Raw genomic sequence first — 20,839 nt, forward strand, 5'->3', positions numbered from 1 at the left:
GAATGTGTTCATGATAAAGAAGCTGGCTTCCTCCAAGCAAGCTTTACCCAAAAAAGGAAACAGGAGTTGCAATTTCTTTCATGAACTAGCCTCAGAAGTCATGTACTGTCATTCCTGCCATGTCCTATTGGGCACATAGACAAGCCATGATTCCGTGTGGAGAGTACTGCACAAGGGTGTGAATATTAAGAGGTGAGGATCATTGGGGTCTACAATTTTCTTTTCTTAAATTGACCTTATCTGGTTAGTATCCAGAATATACTTAGCCTCACCTGACCCCAAGGTAGGTACTCAAGGGGAAGTGACTAGTTTTTTTTGTACTAGGTTTATAAGAGAGGCAGAGCATGGAAAATAGAGTATCCAGCTAAGATTGATTGTGTGTGCCGAAGATGTTTCCAGAAAAACTGAAGGAGAAATTTTTAAGTGTCTGAGTTCAAGATCCTAGGATTCAGAAGGATGACTTTTGGCATTCTTATATTGACGATGAGATATGCATTCATACCAATAGCATGTGTTTTACAATGAAAATATCCTCTGTAGGAAAAAGATATAGAGAATTTGTGTGTCTGAGTAGAAACTCCAAAATAATTCATTGCTGGTACAACTGCCAGAACTTCCATCTAACAACCTAGTTTTCAACATGAACAACTGCCAACTTGTAGATGAGCGTCACCAAGGTTTGGAAGATTTCCCAAAAAGGTCCTGCAGAATACACACTTTTTTGTTTTCAGACAGCCTCTTTCACCTCTTCTTGCAGAGCCATCTGAATTCAGAAGACATTGAGGCATGTGTTTCTGGGCAGATTAAGTATCGGTGGAAGAAGCAATTCACAAGTTTGCCTTGATGAACAGACATTTCCCTGAAGAAGATGGAGAAAAAAAGAAATGAAATTGATATACATTATGATTCAGAAAGTTTATCCTCTGGGCTTGGCACAGCAGTAATGACAGCAGCTTGCATGGAAGTAAAATAAGCATTGCTCAGCAGGAATCCTGAAAAATAATTCTAATGTTCTTATCTTAGTAATAACGAATAACATCCAGGCATAAAAAAAGTGTGCTAATCCTAATATTCTTACCTAAAGCTCACTGTCATGATGTTAGGTATTAAAATTCTTAAAGATGTTGGGTTGTTTATTAGTGATATTTTTATGTGGTCTTATTTTGGTCAAGCTTCTGTAAAAAGCTAAAAGCATTTGAATGAAAATAATGCCCTTTATAGGCAAAAATTATTGTTAAATGGGATCGTGCCCTCAAATGAAATGATTTACATATTTTTAAAAACCTAGTTGGTTTTATTGAATTTTAAAAGGTAGTCAAATAGGTAGCATTTAAAATCAAGCTAGAGCATTCCTTCTTGTTTCAGTGCGGCAGTGCCACTATAAACACATCCAGTAAGCGTGTGCTGTTAACCCCTCTGGAAAGAGTAACCCTGTAGACCAGACTGCCTCTCAGACATGGGGCGGCTATTTTGTGGATGCCTCCCCTGCCGTGGGAAAACACTTCGCTTTTTGGGGTATTTGGCTGAAATATTTCAATAGTATTTAAACTTTCTAGTATTCCCCATCACACACAGATGGAAAATGTATCTTATAAATAGAGACACACTAAAATACCATTTACATCTTAGAAAATATAGAAATAATGCTAGTAATTTTACTTAGACTTGCAATGTATAGATTTAGAAACACATCTCATTTTCCAGAATCACTTTAAACAAATAATTTCTGAAAATGAATGCTTTGTTTTCATTATCACTGTGCAATTAGAATTACAGGTTAATGATTGATTTTCTGCCTAAATGTGCAATTTCTTGTCAGTAGATATCTTTCAGTATCATAGTGGTTAACTTATTTATCTTTAAGGCAGCAGAAAGATCTTACAAAAATTAATAAATTCAATTTTACCAATAAATATTCCCATAATTTAGAAAAGGATGCCGACTTGCTAATTTCAGAATTAATTATTCATTTTTAAAGTATTTTATTTTTAGGCATCCTGAGGATTGGTATAATTTTATGTCTTTTTTTTTTAGTGGCCCAAGATTAGATGTCTTAGGCAAACCACTTTGCACTTCAAATTTCAGATGAGGCAGCATTTTCTTGAGTTAATTATCCAAGTTTCCTCTTTGTTGAATGAGGCAAAATACCTCTTGGAAAATAACAGGAAGATATTTTCACATAACTGAGGTAACTTGTTGCTTCAATTAAATGTTACCAGTCTAATTATCGGGAACACCAGAGGCTGCTACAAAATGCAGTCTTTTCATTGTATCTTTACAAGGAGTTTAAAAGTTATTTTATTATTTAAAAGTCTTTGAGGGAAGCAGACTTGGCTCAATGGATAGAGCGTCCGCCTACCACATGGGAGGTCCGTGGTTCAAACCCAGGGCTTCCTGACCTGTGTGGAGCTGGCCCATGCACAGTGCTGATGTGTGCAAGGAGTGCCCTGCCACGCAGGGGTGTCCCCCGCATAGGGGAGCCCCATGTACAGGGAGTGCTCCCCATAAGGAGAGCTGCCCCGCGCAAAAGAAAGTCCAGCCTGCCCAAGAATGGCGCCACACACAAGGAGAGCTGACACAAGATGATGCAAAAAAAAGAAACACAGATTCCCAGTGCCACTGATAAGGATAGAAGTGGTCACAGAAGAACACACACAGTGAATGGACACAAGGGGCAGACAACTGGGGGGTGGGGGGAGGGAAAGAAATAAAAAAAAAATATTTAAAACAAACAAACAAACAAACTGCATGTTACTGGCATGAGGAAAGTTATGTAGACCAATGGAATTGAATTGAGAGTTTAGAAATAAATTCTCATATCCTTTGGTCAACTGATTCCCACCAGCTCCTGCTAATGGCTCCCTTATCTGTCTTCTCATTGTCTGTTGCTGTGTCTGTTCATTGTGTCTGTTTGTTGTCTGCTCATTGTGTCTGTTCATTGTCTGCTCATTGTGTCTGCTCATTGCATCAACTCATTGCATCTGCTTGTCTTCTTTAGCAGGCATCAGAAACTGAAACTTGGACCTCCCATGAGGGAGGTGGGCACCCAACTGCCTTAGCCACATCTGCTCCCCTGGTCAACTGATTAAAAAATTTTTTTAAATTATAGTATATCATTCATACATGAACATGCATAAACAATAAGGGTATAGTAAAGATTGTAAACTTACAAATTAAATATATATAACATCACACAGTGGTCTCATACATCACCCCTCCACCAACACTTTGCATTGTTGTGAAACATTTGTTACAAACTATGTAAGAGCATCATCCCAAAATATTACTACTAACTATAGTCCTTATCTTACATTTGGTGTATTTTCCCTTAACCCTCACTATTTTTTAAAAAAATATTTTTGTTGTAGCTGTTGTGAACTTGCAAAACAATCATAGAGATGTGTAGATTTCCGATACAACACCACACCATGGTGGAACATTTGTTACAGATTATGAGATAATATCATCAGACATTATCACCAATCATTGTCCATAGCATACATTTGGTACACTTTTTCCATACACTTACATTATCAACACAGTCCAGCTTTGGCATTGATGCAAGAATATTATAGTATTGCTGTTAACCACAGTCTATAGGTCACACCAATTGTAGTTTTCCTATGCTTCTCCATATCCCATCACCCTGCAATAGTGATGTACATCTGCTCTAGCTCACAGAAGGACTCTCTTGCATTTTTACCCTTAACCACTATCCTCATCCACCTCCAGGTTCACTGTGTTATTCAGTCCCTAGATTATTCTTTAGCTTTCTTTCTATTGACATTTACTTCCCCAGACTATTGTTTTCAGCCACAATCCCATTTATAAACCAGTTGCTACTCTCTATAATGTGTTACAATCAACTCTATCCATTTCCACACTTTACAGTCAAGTTAATTAAAACTTCTACTTACATTAAGCATCAGTAGTTCTTCTCAACCCTCCTCTTATCTCCTAATAACCTATACTCTAGGTTTTAATTCCATGTGTTTATTATTCATATTTAGTTCATACTGAGACCATGCAATATTTGTCCTTTTGTGTCTAGCTTACTTCATTTAGTATAATGTCTTCAAGGCTCATCCATGTTATCATGTGTCCCAATTTCATTTCTTCTTACTGCAGCATAGTATTTCATCATATATATATATATATATATATATATATATATATATATATATATATATATATATCACATTTTGTTTATCCGTTCATTGGTGAATGGACACTTGGGTTGTTGCCATCTTGTGGCAATTGTAAATGATGCCACTATGAACATCAGTGTGTAGATGTCTGTTTGTGTCATAGTTTTTAATTCTTCTGGATATATTCCTAGTAGAGGAATTGCTGGATCATATGGCAGTTCTATATTTAGCTTCCTGAGGAACTGCCAAACTATTTTCCACAGAGGCTGCGCCATTTTACACTCCCACCAACAGTGAAGGAGTGTTCCAATTTCTCCACATCCTCTCCAGCACTTATTGTCTGTTTTTTAAAAAAATAATGGCCAATCTATGTGGTGTTAGATGATATCTCATTGTTATTTTAATTTGCATTTCCCTAATAGCTAGTGATATGGAATATTTTTCTTGTGATTTTTGGCCATTTGTATTTCCTCTGGAGAGATTTCTATTTAAATCTTTTGCCCATTTTAAAATTGGATTGCTTGCTACTTTATTGTTGAATTGTATGATCTCTTTATATAGAATGGAAATCAAGCCCTTTTTGAATAAGTGGTTTCCGAATATTTTCTCCCATTGACTGGGCTGCCTTTTCACTTTTTTGATGAAGTCCTTTGAATCACAGAAGTGTTTAAGTTTGAGGTGGTCCCATTTGTCTATATTTTCTTTTGTTGCTCGTGCTTTTGGTATCAGGTTTAAGAATCCACCATCTACTACCAGGTCTTGAAGATGTTTCTCTACATTTTCTACCAGGAGCTTTATTGTACTTCCTTTTACATTTAGGTCTTTGATCCATTTTGAGTTAATTTTTGTATAAGGTGTGAGATAGGGGTCTTCTTTTTTTCTTTTGGCTATGGATATCCCGTTCTCCCAGCACCATTTGTTGAATAAACTGTTCTGTCCCAACTGGGTGGGCTTGATGGGCTTGTAAAAAATCACTTGGCCATAGATGTGAGGGTCTGTTTCTGAACCATTAATTCAGTTCCATTGGCCTATGTGTCTATCTTTATGCCAATACCATGCTGTTTTTAAGACTGTAGCTAGGTAATATGATTTAAAGTTTGAGTGTGAGAGTCCTCCAACTTCACTTTTCTTTTTAAAGATGTTCCTGGCTATTTGGGACCTCTTAACCTTCCAGATAAATTTGATAATTGTGTTTTCCATTTTCTTACAAAATGCTGGTGGAATTTTTATTGGGACTGCACTGAACCTGTATATCAATTTAGGTAGAAATGGCATCTTATGGTATTAAGTCTTCCAATCCATGAGCATGGAATGTTCTTCCAATTATTTAGGTCTTTTTAAATTTCTTTAGCAATGCATTATAGTTTTCTGAATATAAGTGCTTTGCATCCTTGGTTAAATTTGTTCCTAAATATTTGATTCTTTTAGTTGCTATTGTAAATGAAATTTTTTTCCTGACTTCTTCCTCAGATTATGCATTATTAGTGTATAGAATCACCACTGATTTTTGCATATTGACCTTGTATACTGACACTCTACTGAAATAATTTATTAGCTCTAGCAACCTTGTTATAGATTTTTTGGGACTTTCTAGATATACAATCATATCATCTGCAAATAGTGAAAGTTTTAATTCTTCCTTTCTAATTTGAATGCCTTTTATTTTTTTTTCTTGCCTGATTGCTCTAGCTAGAACCCCTAGCACTATATTGAACAAGAGTGGTGACAGTGGGCATCATTTTCTTGTCCCTGATCTCAATGGGAAAGCTTTCAGTTTTTCACCACTGAGTACAATGTTAGCTTTGGTTTTTTCATATATGGCCTTTATCATGTTGAGAAGATTTCCTTCAATTCCTATCTTTTGTAGTATTTTTATCAAGAAAGGATGCTGTATTTTGTCAAATGCCTTTTCTGTGTCAATTGATAAGATCATGTGATTTTTTTTCTTTGCTTTATTAATGTGATGTATTTTCTTGTGTTGAACCAGCCTTGCATGCCTGGTATAAAACCCACTTGATCATGATAGATAATTCTTTTAATGTGTTGTTGAATTTGATTAGCAAGTATTTTATTAAGGATTTTTGCATCTATATTCATCTATATTCACTCCTAGGAATTTTTCCATTTCATCCTCATTGTTTAGTTTTCTAGCATAAAGTTGTTGATAGTATCCTCTTATGATCTCTCTTATTTCTGTGGGGTCAGAAGTAATGTTCCCCTTTTTATTTTTTATTTCATTTATTTGTATCTTCTTTCTTTTTTTCTTAGTCAGTCTAGCTAAGGGTTTATTGATTTTGGCTATAAATTTTCCTCTCAACACTGCCTTTATGGCATCCCATAGGTTCTGATATGTTGTAGTCTCATTGTCATTTGTCTTGAGATATTTGTTGATGTCTCTTGAAATTTCTTCTTTGACTCACTGATTATTTAAGAGTGTGTTGTTTAATCTCCATATATATATGAATTTCCCTTTTTTTGCTACTTGTTGATTTCCAATTTTATTCCATTATGATCAGAGAAAGTGCTTTGTATAATTTTGATTTTGTTGAATTTATTGAGATCTGCTTTGTGACCCAACATATGGTCTATACTGGAGAAAGATCCATGAGCACTTGAAAAGAATGTATATCCTAGGGAAACGGACTTGGCCGAGTGGGTTAGGGCGTCCGTCTACCACATGGGAGGTCCGTGGTTCAAACCCCAGGCCTCCTTGACCCGTGTGGAGCTGGCCCACGCGCAGTGTAGATGCGCGCAAGGAGTGCCCTGCCACGCGGGGAGGGGCGTCCCCCGCGTAGGGGAGCCCCACACGCAAGAAGTGCGCCCATAAGGAGAGCTGCCCAGTGTGAAAGAAACTGCAGCCTGCCCAGGAATGGCGCCGCCCACACTTCCCAAGCTGCTGACGACAACAGAAGCGGACAAAGAAACAAGACGCAGCAATAGACACAGAGAACAGACAACCAGGTGAGGGGGGGGGAATTAATTAAATAAATAAATCTTTAAAAAAAAAAAAAGGAGCTCTTCTTTAAAAAAAAAAAGAGAAGAATGTATATCCTGCTGTTTGGGGGTGCAATGTTCTGTATATGTCTATTAGGTTGAGTTCATTTATCATATTATTCAAGCTCTCTGTTTCCTTATTGACCTTCTGCTCAGATGTTCTGTTCAGTGCTGAGAGTGGTGTATTGAAGTCTCCAACTATTATTGTAGAGATGTCTATTTCTCCCCTCAGTTTTGCCAGAGTTTGCCTCAGATGTCTTGGGGCATCCTGGTTTGGTGCATATATATTTAAGATTGTTATTTCCACCTGGTGAATCATCCTTTTTATTAATATGTAATGTCCTTCCTTGTCTCTAGTAACAGTTTTGCTTTTAAAGTATATATAATCTGATATAAGTATAACTACCCCAGCTTTTTTCGGTTACTGCAGGTGTGGAATATCTTTTTCCAACTTTTCACTTTCAACTTATTGGTATCCTTGGGTCTAAGGTGAGTCTTTTGCAGACAACATATAGATGGCTTATATTTTCTTATCCATTCTGCCTGTCTGTGTCTTTTGATCGGGGAGTTTAATCCATTAACATCCAATGTTATTACTGTAAAGGCAGATCTTATTTCATCCATTTTGATCTCTGTGTTTTATCTGTCATTTTATTTTTGACACTTTTAGTTACTGTTACTGATACAATTGCCATTTCTAGACTCTCTTCCAGGACTCTCCTATCTTTTCTTTTCAGGCTATAGCACTCCCTTTAGTATTTCCTGCAAAGTTGGTATTTTTGTTATAAACTCTCCAAGTTTCTATTTATCTGTGAATATTCTAATCTTACTTTCATTTTAAAAGATGATCTTTCTGGTTATAAAATTCTTGGCTGGCAGTTTTTCTCCTCCAGTATATTAAATATATCATACCACTGCCTTCTTGCCTCCATGGTTTCTGATGAGAAATTGGCACTTAATCTTATTGGGCATTCCTTATATGTTATGCATTGCTTTTCTCTTGCTGCTCTCAGAATTCTTTCTTTGTCTTTGGTATTTGACATTCTGATTAGTACATGTCTTGGAGTTGGTCTGTTTGGATTTATTTGGATGGGAATGCATTATGCTTCTTGGACATGGATATCTATGTCCTTCAATGGGATTGGGAAATTTTCCACCAGCAGATGTAGGTCAGTGGTTGACCACCTGCTCCCCATGTACAAGGTCCTGGGTTCAATCTCAGATGCTTCCTAAAAAAATAATATATATATATGTGTGTGTATAATGCTAAATCAGTGGTTTTGGGACTCAAAATGTATAAACATATAATTTGTGACAAGAATTACATAAAGGTTTGGAAGATAAAGGGGATACAGGAAGACAGTTTGTGTATACTGTTGAAGGTAAGTTGGTATCAAAGCAAACAATATTGCTATAGATTTGGGATGATAAATTTAAGCCCATGGTAAATGCAAAGAAAATATTGGAGAATATACAAGTTCATAGAGAAAGACAATACAGCACAGGTTTTGAGGAGAGGGGGCAGGAGGAATGGGCTAAATAATGAGTGCAGGGTTTCTGTTTGGGGAGATGGGAAAGTTTTAGTGACGAAAGGTGGTGGGGTTACTGCAACATAGTGAGTGTGACTCATCCTACTGAACGATATGCTTGAGAGTGGTTGAGATGAGAAGGTTTTTGTTGTGTATATATTGGCCCAGATTAAAAAAACAAAAACAACAACACCAAAAAGAAAATGACAATTCAATGCAGTGCTTGATCCTGGATGGAATCTAAGGAAGGAGGGAAAAAGTCTCAAAAGGACATTACTGGGACATCTGAAAAAATTGGAATATCAACTGCCAGCTTTATATCAATGTTAAATTTGTTGAACTGGATATCTGCACTTAAGTGATTACAAAGGTGAATATTCTTGTTCTTAGCACGCAAGCCTTCAGAAAAGTGGTTGGTAGATAGACAGATAAGATAGATTGATAAATAGAATGATACAGCAAATGTAGCAGAATGTTAAAATGTAGCAAAATGTATCTGGGGGGAGGTGGGGCTTTGTTGTAGTTCTCTGTATGGGGTTTGTAATATTTTTGCAAATTTCCTTTAAGTTTGAAAGTATTTCCAAATAAAAAGTTAAAAATGTTTTTAACCAAAATCCCAATGAGGTTTTTTTTCTTGGTGGAACTTGACAAACTGATTTTAATTATCATATGGAAGAGCTAGAGAATTTTGGAAAAGAACACAAGGGGGTGGAGTGGAGGAAGACGTACCCTACAAGATAACAAGACTTTTATAAAGAAACACTTAGGGAGTAGGATCGTATGCAAAACAGAGAGCTCAGGAAGAGACCCACACACATTTGGGAAGGATGTACAACAGGTGGCTTTGCAAAACCATGGGCAAAGAAATTTTTTAAAAGATTTATTTTATTTATTTCTCTTCTCCGCCTCCCCCCATTGTCTGCTCTCTTGTGTCCATTCACTGTGTGTTCTTCTGTGTCTGTTTGCATTCTTGGCGGCACCGGGAATCTGTGTCTCTTTGTGTTACCTCATCTTGCTGCGTCAGCTCTCTGTGTGTGCAGTGCCACTCCTGGGCGGGCTGGAGTTTTTCATGCAGGGTGGCTCTCCTTGTAGGGTGCACTCCTTGCGTGTGGGGCTCCCCTATGTTGGGGACATCCTTGCATGGCATGGCACTCCTTGCAAATGGCAGCACTACATGAGGGCCAGCTTACCACACAGGCAAGGGGGCTCTGGGTTGGAACCCTGGACCTCCTATATGGTGGGTGGATGCTCTATCAGTTGAGCCACATCTGCTTCTCAAGAAATTAATTTTGAAAACAAGTGATGGAGAAGCAAATGTGACTCAAGTGAATGAGTTCCCACCTACCATATAGGAGGTCCCAGGTTCAGTTCCTGATGCCTCCTGGAGAAGACTGGCAAGACAGTGAGCTGGTGTAATGGGCTGGTGTGATACAACGAGATGATGCAACAAAATGACACAAGAAGATGATGCAATAAGGAGACACAAAGAGGAAACACAATGAGAGACATAACAAAGCAGGGGATAGAGGTGGCTCAAGTGATTGAGCACCTTTCTCCCACACGGAAGGTCCCAGGTTTGGTTCACAGTGCCTCCTAAAAGAGAAGATGAGTAGACAGTGCATGCAAACAACAAGGGAGGGGGAGTAAATAAATAAATAATGATGGTTGGAAAATTGGTTATTCAGGTGGAAAAATATAAAATTAGATTTCCTATTGCCATACCCCCAAAAAATAGCAAAAAAAAATCTATAAAATTTTTGGAAGACGTATGGAAAGATCTTCATGACTATTGGGCATGTAATGATTTCTAACGCAGGACACAAAACCAAGTCATAGAAGGACAATTTCTGTTCACAAAAGACATCTTAAACAAAATTGAAGATAAGACTCAGACTAGGGGTAGGTATTTGCCACTGAGAAAACCAACAAAAGATTGGTACTTAAAATTTTAAAAGAAATCCTACAAATAGGAAAAATGTAATTTATACAATAGAAAAATAAGCAAAGAATATGAAGACGATTATGAAAAAAGGAAATTCAAATGGCCAATTACTCTAATAATCAGGGAAATAGAAATTTAAACTACATGAGGGAAGTGAATTTGGCCCAATGGATAGGGTGTCTGCCTACCACATGGGTTTTGGCCCAAGGTTCAAACCCAGGGCCTCCTGACCCATGTGATGAGCTGGCCCACGAGCAGTGCTGATGTACGCAAGGAGTGCCGGGCCACGCAGAGCTGTCTCCCGCATAGGGAAGCCCCACGCACGCGCAAGGAGTGCGTCCTGTAAGGAGAGCCGCCCAGTGTGAAAAAAGTGCAGCCTGCCCAGGAATGGTGCTGCACACACGGAGAGCTGATGCAGCAAGATGATGCAATAAAAAGAGACACAGATTCCGGGTGCCGCTGGCAAGAATTCAAGTGGACACAGAAGAACACACAGCAAATGGACACAGAGAGCAGACAACTGGGGAAGGGGGGTGGGGAAGGGGAGAGAAAAAAAAAACTATATGAGATATCATATCACACCCCAAGATTGACTGCATTTTAAAGTGGATATTATCCAGTATCTAAAAAGATGTTGAAGGATAAACATAAACTCTCATTGGTGGCTGGTGGGATTATACATTGGTACAATCACTTTTAACGGCAATTTGGCAATGTCCAGTAAATTTCAGAGGTCTGTGTCCTTCAGTCCTACAATTGACTTTGAGAGAAACCCTCACATGTGTACAAGGAGACTTGTACAAAAATATTTATTACAACATTGTTCATACTAGGGAAAAACTGGAAATAATAATCTATGTATCCGTTAACATGAAAATGGATGAAAAATGGAATACTACAGAGTAGTCAAAAGGCTACATGTATAAACATGGATAAATCTCAAAAACTTAACGTTGTGCAAAAAAATCACTTTGTAATATACATGTAGAGTGTGGCAGTTTGAAGCTTTTTGTGGATCCCAGAAAAGATCGTGTTCTTGGAGCTAATCCATTCCTGGGACATGGGAGCATTCGATTGGATTGGATTCAGTTGTGGGGTCTTTAATTGGATTGCCTCAGGGAGGCGTGACCCAGGGTGGTCTTGGTCCTCTTGTGGAAGTCCTTTATAAGTGGAGGACTGAAAACAGGGACACAGAAAAAGCCACAGAGACAGAGAAAGCCCAAGATGCTGGTAGAGAGGTCCTGGAGGCCAGAGGCGGGAATCATCAGAGCACAGAGGCACAAGAAGAGGCTCCTGAGAAGCTGAAGGAGAGGGGCTCAGAGCAGAGGGGAGAGAGAGGCCATATGCCTGATTGCCACACCTGAGCTCAGGGAGAAAGCATCTTTAGATGCCGCTGCTTTGTGCCTGATGGCCCACAGCTGACCTTCGGTGAGACAACATCTCTGATGATACCTTGTTTGTTTGTTTGTTTTAAAAATGTATTTCTCTTCCCTTCCCCCATTGTCTGCTTTCTGTGTCCATTTGCTGTGTGTTCTTCTGTGTCCGCTTATATCCTTATCAGCGGCACCAGGAATCTGTGTTTCTTTTTGTTGTGTCATCTTGTTGTGTCAGCTCTCCATGTGTGCGGTGCCATTCCTGGGCAGGCTGCACTTTTTTTTGTGCTGGGCAGCTCTCCTTATGGGGTGCACTCTTTGCGCGTGGAGCTCCCCTATGTGGGGGACACCCCTTGCCTGGCATGGCACTCCTTGCATGCATCAACACTGCATGTGGGCCAGCTCACCACATGGGTCAGGAGGCCCTGGGTTTGAACCCTGGACCTCCCATGTTGGGGTATGCTCTATCAGTTGAACCAAATCTGCTTGCCTTTGATGATACCTTGATTTGGACATTTTCACAGCCTCAGAACTGTAAATTTTTGACCTAATAAATTCCTGTTATAGAAGCCAACTCATTTCTAGTATATTGCTCCCAGCAGCCTTCAGCAAACTAAAACATAGAGTATGATACATTTTATATAAAGTTTGAAAACGTTTATTGAAAATATAGTCACATTTGTATGTGTTTTAGTCTGTTAGGCTGCCAAAGTACAATATTCCAAAAATGGTTTGGCTTTTACAATGGGGATTTATTTGCTTGCAAGCTTAGAGTTCTGAGGCTGTGAAAATATCTAAATCAAGGCATCATTAGGTGATCCTGGACTCTACTGTCACATGGCAAGGCATGTGGCAGTGTCTGCTGGTCTCTCCCTTCTCTTCCTGGTTTTGTTGCTACAGCTTCTGGCTTCCTCTGGCTTCCTCTGTGTTTGTCTGAATTCATCCTGCTTATAAAGGACTCCAGTAAGAGAACTAAGACCCCCCTGGCCACACCTTACTGAAGTAGCCTGATCAAAGTTCCTTCACTGAAGAAACTTAATCAAAAAGTCCCACCTACAATAAGTCCACAACCTCAGGAATAGAATTAACTTTAAAAACATAATCTGGGGTCCATCCAGCTTTAAACTGCCATAATAAGTATGCATGAAAATACAAGGGAAAGATAAATATCAGAATTCCGTAGAACTGTGAGTTGGGCACTTGGATTTCAGAAACATTAGCATCTCTACTTGTCTGTTTGAAATATTACAATCAAAATAATATGATGAAAATCTTAACAGTCCAGATCTACATAACTATCAGTTCAGAGAGAATGGCTCCTGAGAAACTTGGATACATATCTCATGGCACTGGAGTTCTTAGCATCCTTCTCCTACTAAATTGTGAGCTCCTTGACCTCAGGGGCATTGTCTTATTCCTCTTTATAGTCCCAGGGTCTAGCATAGTATAGATGTTCAACATATGTTTTCTGACTGACACTGACTGAAGGAAAGAATGGAGAAAGAGGGTAAATCCAAAGGAGAAAGGAAGGGAGGATGGCTAGAGATTGAGGCAATGCTGACATAGACTCATATGGAGAGAAGTGGATACATTTCAGGAAAGCTAGGGAAATTAGCTTATCTAGACTTGGAGCATGATTCAAGGCAGAAGTCTAGAATGCTCTCTGTACCTCTCACTTGGGGGATGGGGATGGTGGAGTCATAACCTGAGTTAGGGAGCCCCAAAGGAAATGCAGATTTTGGAATAATATGAGATTGATTTTGAACATGCTGGGTTTGCAATGCTGATGGGAACTCTGGGTGTGAATCTCCAACTTAACACTAGGGTATAAGGGTCTAGAGCTTGAGACAGAGGCCAGGCTGGAAACATAGATTTGGTTGTTATAGGAGAAAGGCAGTAAGTAGCATGGCAGTACATTATCTTCCTCAGGAGAGCAGGGGTCTACAGACAGACTCCTGGGAAGCACCAGCATTTAAGGTTGAGCCAAGGGAAAGAACCAGTAGAAGGAGGTTGAGATAAGAGTCCAGAGAAGTAGGAGGAGAGCTGGAGAGGGGGACCACAGAAGCCAAGGAAAAAAAAGAGTGAGCTCAGTGGGGTCAGATAAGGAAGAGAGGTCTGGAAAGATAAAAACTGAAAAGTGTCCTTTGAATTTGACAAAAGAGTGTCATTTGTGGTCTTTGCTGGAGGAGTTTCGTTGGAGAGGCAAGAGGGGAAGCAGTTGTGTTGTATCATGGGTGATCGTGAGCTGACTGTGAGTAATGTGGAAGAGTGCTTGGACTTGAAGATTGGAGAGAGAGAGGCCAATAAGATTACAGGGATATTCGGGGATTTGGAGATAGCTGACTCTCAATAAACCGAGGGAAGGATTCTGAAGAAAGAGAGGTTAAAAATATGGATGAACTGTCTCTAATGGGACAGCAAGGATCCCCTGAGTAGAAAGGCAGTGACTAGTGAAGGAGGATGGATCACTGACAGGCCCTAGATATTGATGACTGTACTTATGAACCTTTTTGTTTGAAATTGAAACTTAGCTTAGTATAATAGGTTGCCTAAGAGTACCTCCTGAGAGCCTTCTTGTTGGTCAAACGTGGCCTCTCTCTAAGCCAAACTCAGCATATAAATGCATTACCTTTCCCCTGGCATGGAACATGACTTCCAGGGATGAGCCTCCCTGGCACCGAGAGATTACTACCAAGCACCAACTACAATGCAACTAGAAAAAGAACTTGACCAAAAGGGGGAAAGGGTAAAGACAAATGAGTTTATATGGCTAAGAGACTTCAAAGGGAATTGGGAGGTCATTTTAGAAGTTATACTTCTGCACATTTCAGCAGGATCTCTTTGACTGCCACAGTAAATATTGCCTCAAATAACAGGGCTTCTGAAGACTCTGGAGACATCCAGACACTATAGACAGGGCTGACACTTCAGGAGTTTGGCAAGCTGACAGTGGACCCTACTTTGGAATTTATGCTGCCCAGTGTGACAGAGTTGAACTCAGTTGTGGTTTCCCTACACATGGCTTTTCTGCCCCTTCTATTTGAACCTTTAGTTAGTACTAGAGGTGATAGGTGCATGTCCAAGAGACTTAAATCTTTGAGTTTTCCATGTGCACATTGGGACCTGAATTTCAAAAGAGCTGAAACTTATTCTTCAGTTCATTGGACTCACCCAGGACAACTAACAAGGAGATGATGATGGACAGTGACCATTCCAAAGAACAGGGAGAGTATACAACTGCAAGCAAGATAGTCCCATCCATCTGCCCTATAAGATCTTATCTCGTCTCAATTAGAGGCAGAGTGGGCATCACCATTCCAGAATCCTCAGGATTGAGGAATGAATGATGGACTAGAGTAGACTTACTGGTATTCTACTATAGACTTACTGTTATTCTAGTAATAGAAGAACTGTTATCATTGATGTAGAGGCAGTGGACACCGGAGGTTCTGAGGGGAGGGAGAGGGAAAAATAAGTGTAATATGGGGGCATTTTTGGGACATTGGAATTGTCCTGAAAGATGTTGCAGTGACAGATGCAGGCCATTATATGTCTTGTCATAAGTTACAAAATTGTGTGGGAGAGAGTTTAAACAATAATGTAAATTTGTAATCCACACTTAGTGGCCGTGCTCCAATATGTGTTCATCAATTGTAACAAATGTACCACACTAATGAGGGATGTTCTTAATGTGGGAAAGTGTGGGAGGGGGAGGGAGTGGGGCATATGAGACTCCCTTATATTTTCTATGTTACATTTATGTAATCTAAAGCTTCTTTAGGGAAGTGGATGTGGCTCAACTGATAGAGTGTCCGCCTACCATATAGGAGGTCCAGGGTTTTGTACCCAGGGCCTCCTGGCCCATGGGGTGAGCTAGCCCACACGCAGTGCTGCCGTGTGCAAGGAGTGCCAATCCAAGTAGGGGTGCACCATGCACAAGGAGTGCACCCCGCAAGCAGAGCCATGCTGCATGAAAAAAGCACAGCCCACCCAGGAGTGGCACTGCATACATGGAGAGCTGATGCATCAAGATGATGCAACAAAAAGAGACACAGATTCCCGGTGCCGCCTGACAAGAATGCAAGCGGACACAGAAAAACATACAGTGAATGGACACAGAAGCAGACAACGGGGCTGGAGAAGGCAAAAGAAAGCAAGAATGAAAAAAGTTTCTTTAAAATAAATAAATAAATGGATGAATAAATAAATAAATAAATATGGGTGAGGGGGTGATAATTGAAGAATCAAAGTTCTGGTGGAAATGAAAGAATGTGCTAATACTAATTCCAGCAATTCTAATTAGTACTAGAACTATGAATACGAGAACCTATTCGTGAATAGAACACCTATTAGCTATCAGACACTCTTCTAAGTGCTTAACATAAATTTAACTCATTTAATCCTTACAACAACACTATGAGGGAGGTACAATCATTTCATCTTATAGATGAGGAAACTGAGGTACTGAGAGACAAATAACTATCATCATTGCCATTTATTGAGCTCTTTTTGGTTTTGTAGGTACCACGCTAAGAATTTACAAGTATTACCTCTCACAGAAACTCTGTACTGTATGAATAGATCAGTTTTCTCAATGCATGTCAAATATAGTAAGAACATAGTGAGAAGCAGGAAGAACTCAGATGGTAAGATTGCCTCAGTCTCTGATTTTGGAAGGCATGAGAGAAGGGTGGATGTGTTTATAAAGATGATTGTGAAGGAAATGAGAGGAGGCATCAGGAATTGTGGCAGTTCCTCAATTGAGGCCCAGGGCTTCACTTTCTTTGGTGAAGTAGAGAAGGAACACATTAATTATAGGAAACAAGGTAATAAAAAAAACACAAAAATATTTTAATTTCAGGACTTCGTTATAACCACTGTTAACATTTAGTAGTGTTTCCTTCCAGAATTTTCCTTGAAGCATGCATATACAGGTGTATATTATAGGTATATATCTATAATAGGGGGAAGTCAGTCTGTCCTTCTGATGGAGACTATAAGAGTCAAAATAAACAAACCCAACAGAACCCAAACTCTGATTTTAGAGCTTCAAGCAGAACATTTCTCAGAGTGTAGAAGATGGCTGTTTGACATGCTTCCCTTGTCTCAGAAAACCTACCAATGTATCTTCAGTTTTGTGAGTCCTGCAAAGACCCTCTTCTGCAGTGCAGGGGTTTGAGATGCTGTGACTGGAAGAGGCCAGACTTTCCTGCACAATGTACTGAAAGGTCATCTTTGCAGTAGGCAGAGTTGCATCTCTGCAGATTATGTTTCTTTTGAGAAATGTTTCATAGTTAAGTATGAATTTAGACTTCTCAATTCCTAGTGACAGAATAATGTGCCTATTATGAGCCAATTGCAAGGAAAAATAAAAAAAAAACATAGCAATATTTTTAAGTATATTTATGTTGCTGTTTCAAGGTAGGTTGTTGTAAACTTTCTTCACTGAGGAAGCTCCAAAAACATATTTTGGCCTCCCGGATGTAGCCCCCATCAGAAGATGGGGGTGGGGGTGGAGGCACTTCCTGGAATCACTGAAGGGAACATTCAACAGAATGGGTGCCCAGTGAGTAGGAACGTTCAATGGAATCGGTGCCCAGTGAGTAGCCCCAGTTGTCTGGGGAAAGGGTATGAGGATGGATGATCCTCTTTGTACTTGGAGGGTGTAGAAGACCAGCTGACAGATCCTTGGAAGAGGATGCAGGAGAGATGAATGTGAATGGCTCAGGACTCAGGAAGTGGGAAGGGCTGGGCCCACTCCTTCTGCCACAACTTGACATCAGCCTGAGGATAAATAGGAAACTGCTTTGAAGGGCATGATCCCAGGACCCACAGCAATTGATGTAGCCAAGCATCAGGCTGCACCCTTGCCTTTCAAGCTTGTCCTCCAGAAGCTACTTCTCCAGCAAGGACATTGCTTCTGGAAAGAAAGGAGCATGCTGTATATGTTTTTATATGTATATGTTATAACATGTTTCTTTCATGTGTAAAAACTTGTAAATCTCTTTCCATATCATTAGGTAGTCTACATCATGGTGTTCAGTGGCTGCTCCATTGTGGATTGATCATGGTTTGTTAACCAATCATCTGTGTTGGAAATGCCCACCAGACTGGACCTCCTTGGATACCAAACCAAGCCTTTATTGGGAGCTGGACAGTGCTGCTCCCTCCCCAGCTCCTATAAAGACCAGCTGAGTCAGTTCCTCCATCTCTTACCTCTCAACACCTTCCTGCGGATACTGCTTTCTTCTTCTTCCTCATGGACCACCTGCTAACGCCCTAGCATGCCTCGCTCCCAAGCTCATGGAAGTTATGGAGAAAAGGAGGCCCAACCATACTGAGAAAATACCAAGGCAATGTCATGGCGGGGATCCCAGCACTGACTCCCACCCTCCAGCAGTTAAAGTCTTGGCTGAGCTGAGCCATTTTCCCACAGTGTTTGGCTTGGATGCTAGACCAGGTGAGTCAGCCGTCCTGGCTCCTTCCTTCAAGCCAAAAGTCACATCCATGGGGCTGTTGCCAGATCAGTGAGATTATCGATCTCTTCCACAATCTGTGTTCTCCCTGTCCTCTCTCTTAATCTAGGTCCCAAAATGTCTCCTGTGAAGACGTGGGCAGAGCCATGCCATAAGAGCTGATGTGCATCAACTCTACATAGTCCAGAACTTCTGGTGGTGACCTGGACTTGGGCCTAAATGAGTCAAGTATTTCCCCGTGTGTCCCCAAACTCCTCCTTTGGCCTTGGGGCCCCTGAGCATGCATCTTCTGGACAATGCCAAACATACCTCATTGGAACCCCAACTCCCTCACTGACTGGGTGAATGACCTTGGCCTTAACCTTTCTGAGCCCTCGGGGATGAGGTTTCCTCATCTTTAAAGTGGAAAATGTTATTTAAACTTGTGAAGATAAAAAGAGTCAATGCACATAAATGTAACAGGGCCTTAAAATTAAATTTTCCATAAGGCACTAACACATATAATAGATGTGAAAATCCAAAGTGAGATGCCAAGTCACCTCGCTTTTCTAAGGAAATGCCAGAAATTTGTTCCAAAACTTTTGAAACCCTTTGCCTACTTTGAGACTCTGAAAAAGTAGAGAGAGACAAGATGGGAGGATTTTGTGAGGAGGATTTCCCTGAGGAAAGCTGTGCTGTGAGCCCCGTCTTGGGGCAGGGCAGCTCCTGCTGCTCATCTCAAGCTTGGTGAGGATAAGCATCTGTGGGGTCATTTCTCCAGGGACCTAACATGTGACCCCTACAGCTGGGCATGTCGTGGCCTGGCATCTTGTCCCTCCTGGGAAACCTGGAGGGTGAGAAGATGCTCACTAGCTGCTTTTAGTGGGGCTGTTGCCACCAGGTTGGAACTGGCCTGCACTCCCTGAACCTTTTGGGGTGAGGGAAGTGTGAGTTTCTACTGCAGCGGGTGTGGGCCTTACAGTGGAGAGAGCCTGCAGTGGCTCCAGGTCCTGGGGACTGTGTCCCATTGTCTTGGATCCAGGGTGGAGGGAGCTGAGAGCACAGGAGCTGAGGAAGGGGTCATAGGACATCACAGAAACAAGATCGGACTTGTCAAATGACACATAAATGACACATAAATGACAGCAGTAGCAGGTTTATTGAGAGAGAAAAACTGTTCAGGAGCAGGCAGATCTCAAACTGAAAATGGAGCGTGTCTCAGTGGCCATCTGGTCACAGCTGCTTATTAAGGCATTTAGGGAATTTCCAAGTCGCCGGGGTGAGTGAGTATGTGTGGGTAGAGTTTACAATGACCGGTGGACATTCAAGTTCCTTCTTACATGGGGGAGGGGGGTCTTACAAAGTGGGGAAAGATAGATGTTGTTTAGTATGTTATGCTTGTCCATTCTGACAAGCTATCTCTTCTGGACTGGAACTGGCTTATCACCAGGGGCTGCTCACCTGCAGTTTTGTGGGGTGCTTTCCATTTTCTTGGAAAGCCCTTGTGGTCAATTGGTTTTGTCATCTGGAAAATCCTTTCTCAGAAAGGGATTGTTCCCGGCCACACCCAATGCAGGCAGCCATTGTATTTTACTTAGACTTGAGATGCATCCGCAAGGTGGGCAGAACTTCAGGAGAAAGAGGCTGGAGAGGGCATAGAAGCGCCCCAGGAGAGAATAGCAGCCGGGAAAGTCTGCCCGGCTAGGAAGGCTGAAGCCTGTTTACAGACGTGGCTGCCTTTCCCCGCCAGGCTCCCACAGGCGGGCCGTCCCGGCCATGGTAGCTGGGGACAGGGAGAGAAGATACCCCCCACTGCCCCCACCGCAGGCTTTCAGATGAGCAGGCGGAGGTGGGGGAGAGGTAAAAATAGGTTCAGTTTTGATGAATGTCTTGAGTTCACCTTCTAATTTCTGAAATGAGACTGTTTGTAACCAAAAGTGACCACAGGATTCCATTCCAAGAAGGAGCGGAAGAGTCTCTGGCCTGCTGGAGTTCTCATCCCGCTGGCGGTGGGTCGTGTCCTTGAATCCTGACAGGCGGGAACAGTGCTGGCTGCCTGGGGTCCGAGCAGGCGCTGGCCCCCGCGGGGCTCACAGTGTCTCTTTCTCTCCTCCGCTCACCTGGTGGTCGCTGGCTCACAGTCCACACTTGCTCTGACTCTCTTTTCTCCAGCTCATATGTTATGCCTGAGCATGTTGTCTGAATGTCAAGGCCAAGTTCTCTTGGCGAAAGTGATTATCTTGGGCCTAAACTCCCTGAAAATCAAATGACTTCTATGGCAGGCGTTATCTTCCTGGGGGAGAGAAGAACATGAAGTTCTTTTCCTATTTCTCCAGATAGTGCCGTCCAAAGAATCAGGCCAGGAGCTGGAGCCAGGCCGACTAAGCTCTGCCATTTA

The 20,839-nt window shown here is 41.1% G+C and overlaps 1 pseudogene; it reads left to right on the forward strand.

The window, feature by feature from the left end:
• The first annotated feature begins 389 nt into the window (after nt 1-389).
• LOC101446782 (sorting nexin-10 pseudogene) lies at nt 390-996 on the forward strand (annotated as a pseudogene).
• Nucleotides 997-20,839: the final 19,843 nt, after the last annotated feature.

Source organism: Dasypus novemcinctus, chromosome 4 (assembly GCF_030445035.2).
Source record: "Dasypus novemcinctus isolate mDasNov1 chromosome 4, mDasNov1.1.hap2, whole genome shotgun sequence".
Classification (NCBI taxonomy): domain Eukaryota; kingdom Metazoa; phylum Chordata; class Mammalia; order Cingulata; family Dasypodidae; genus Dasypus; species Dasypus novemcinctus.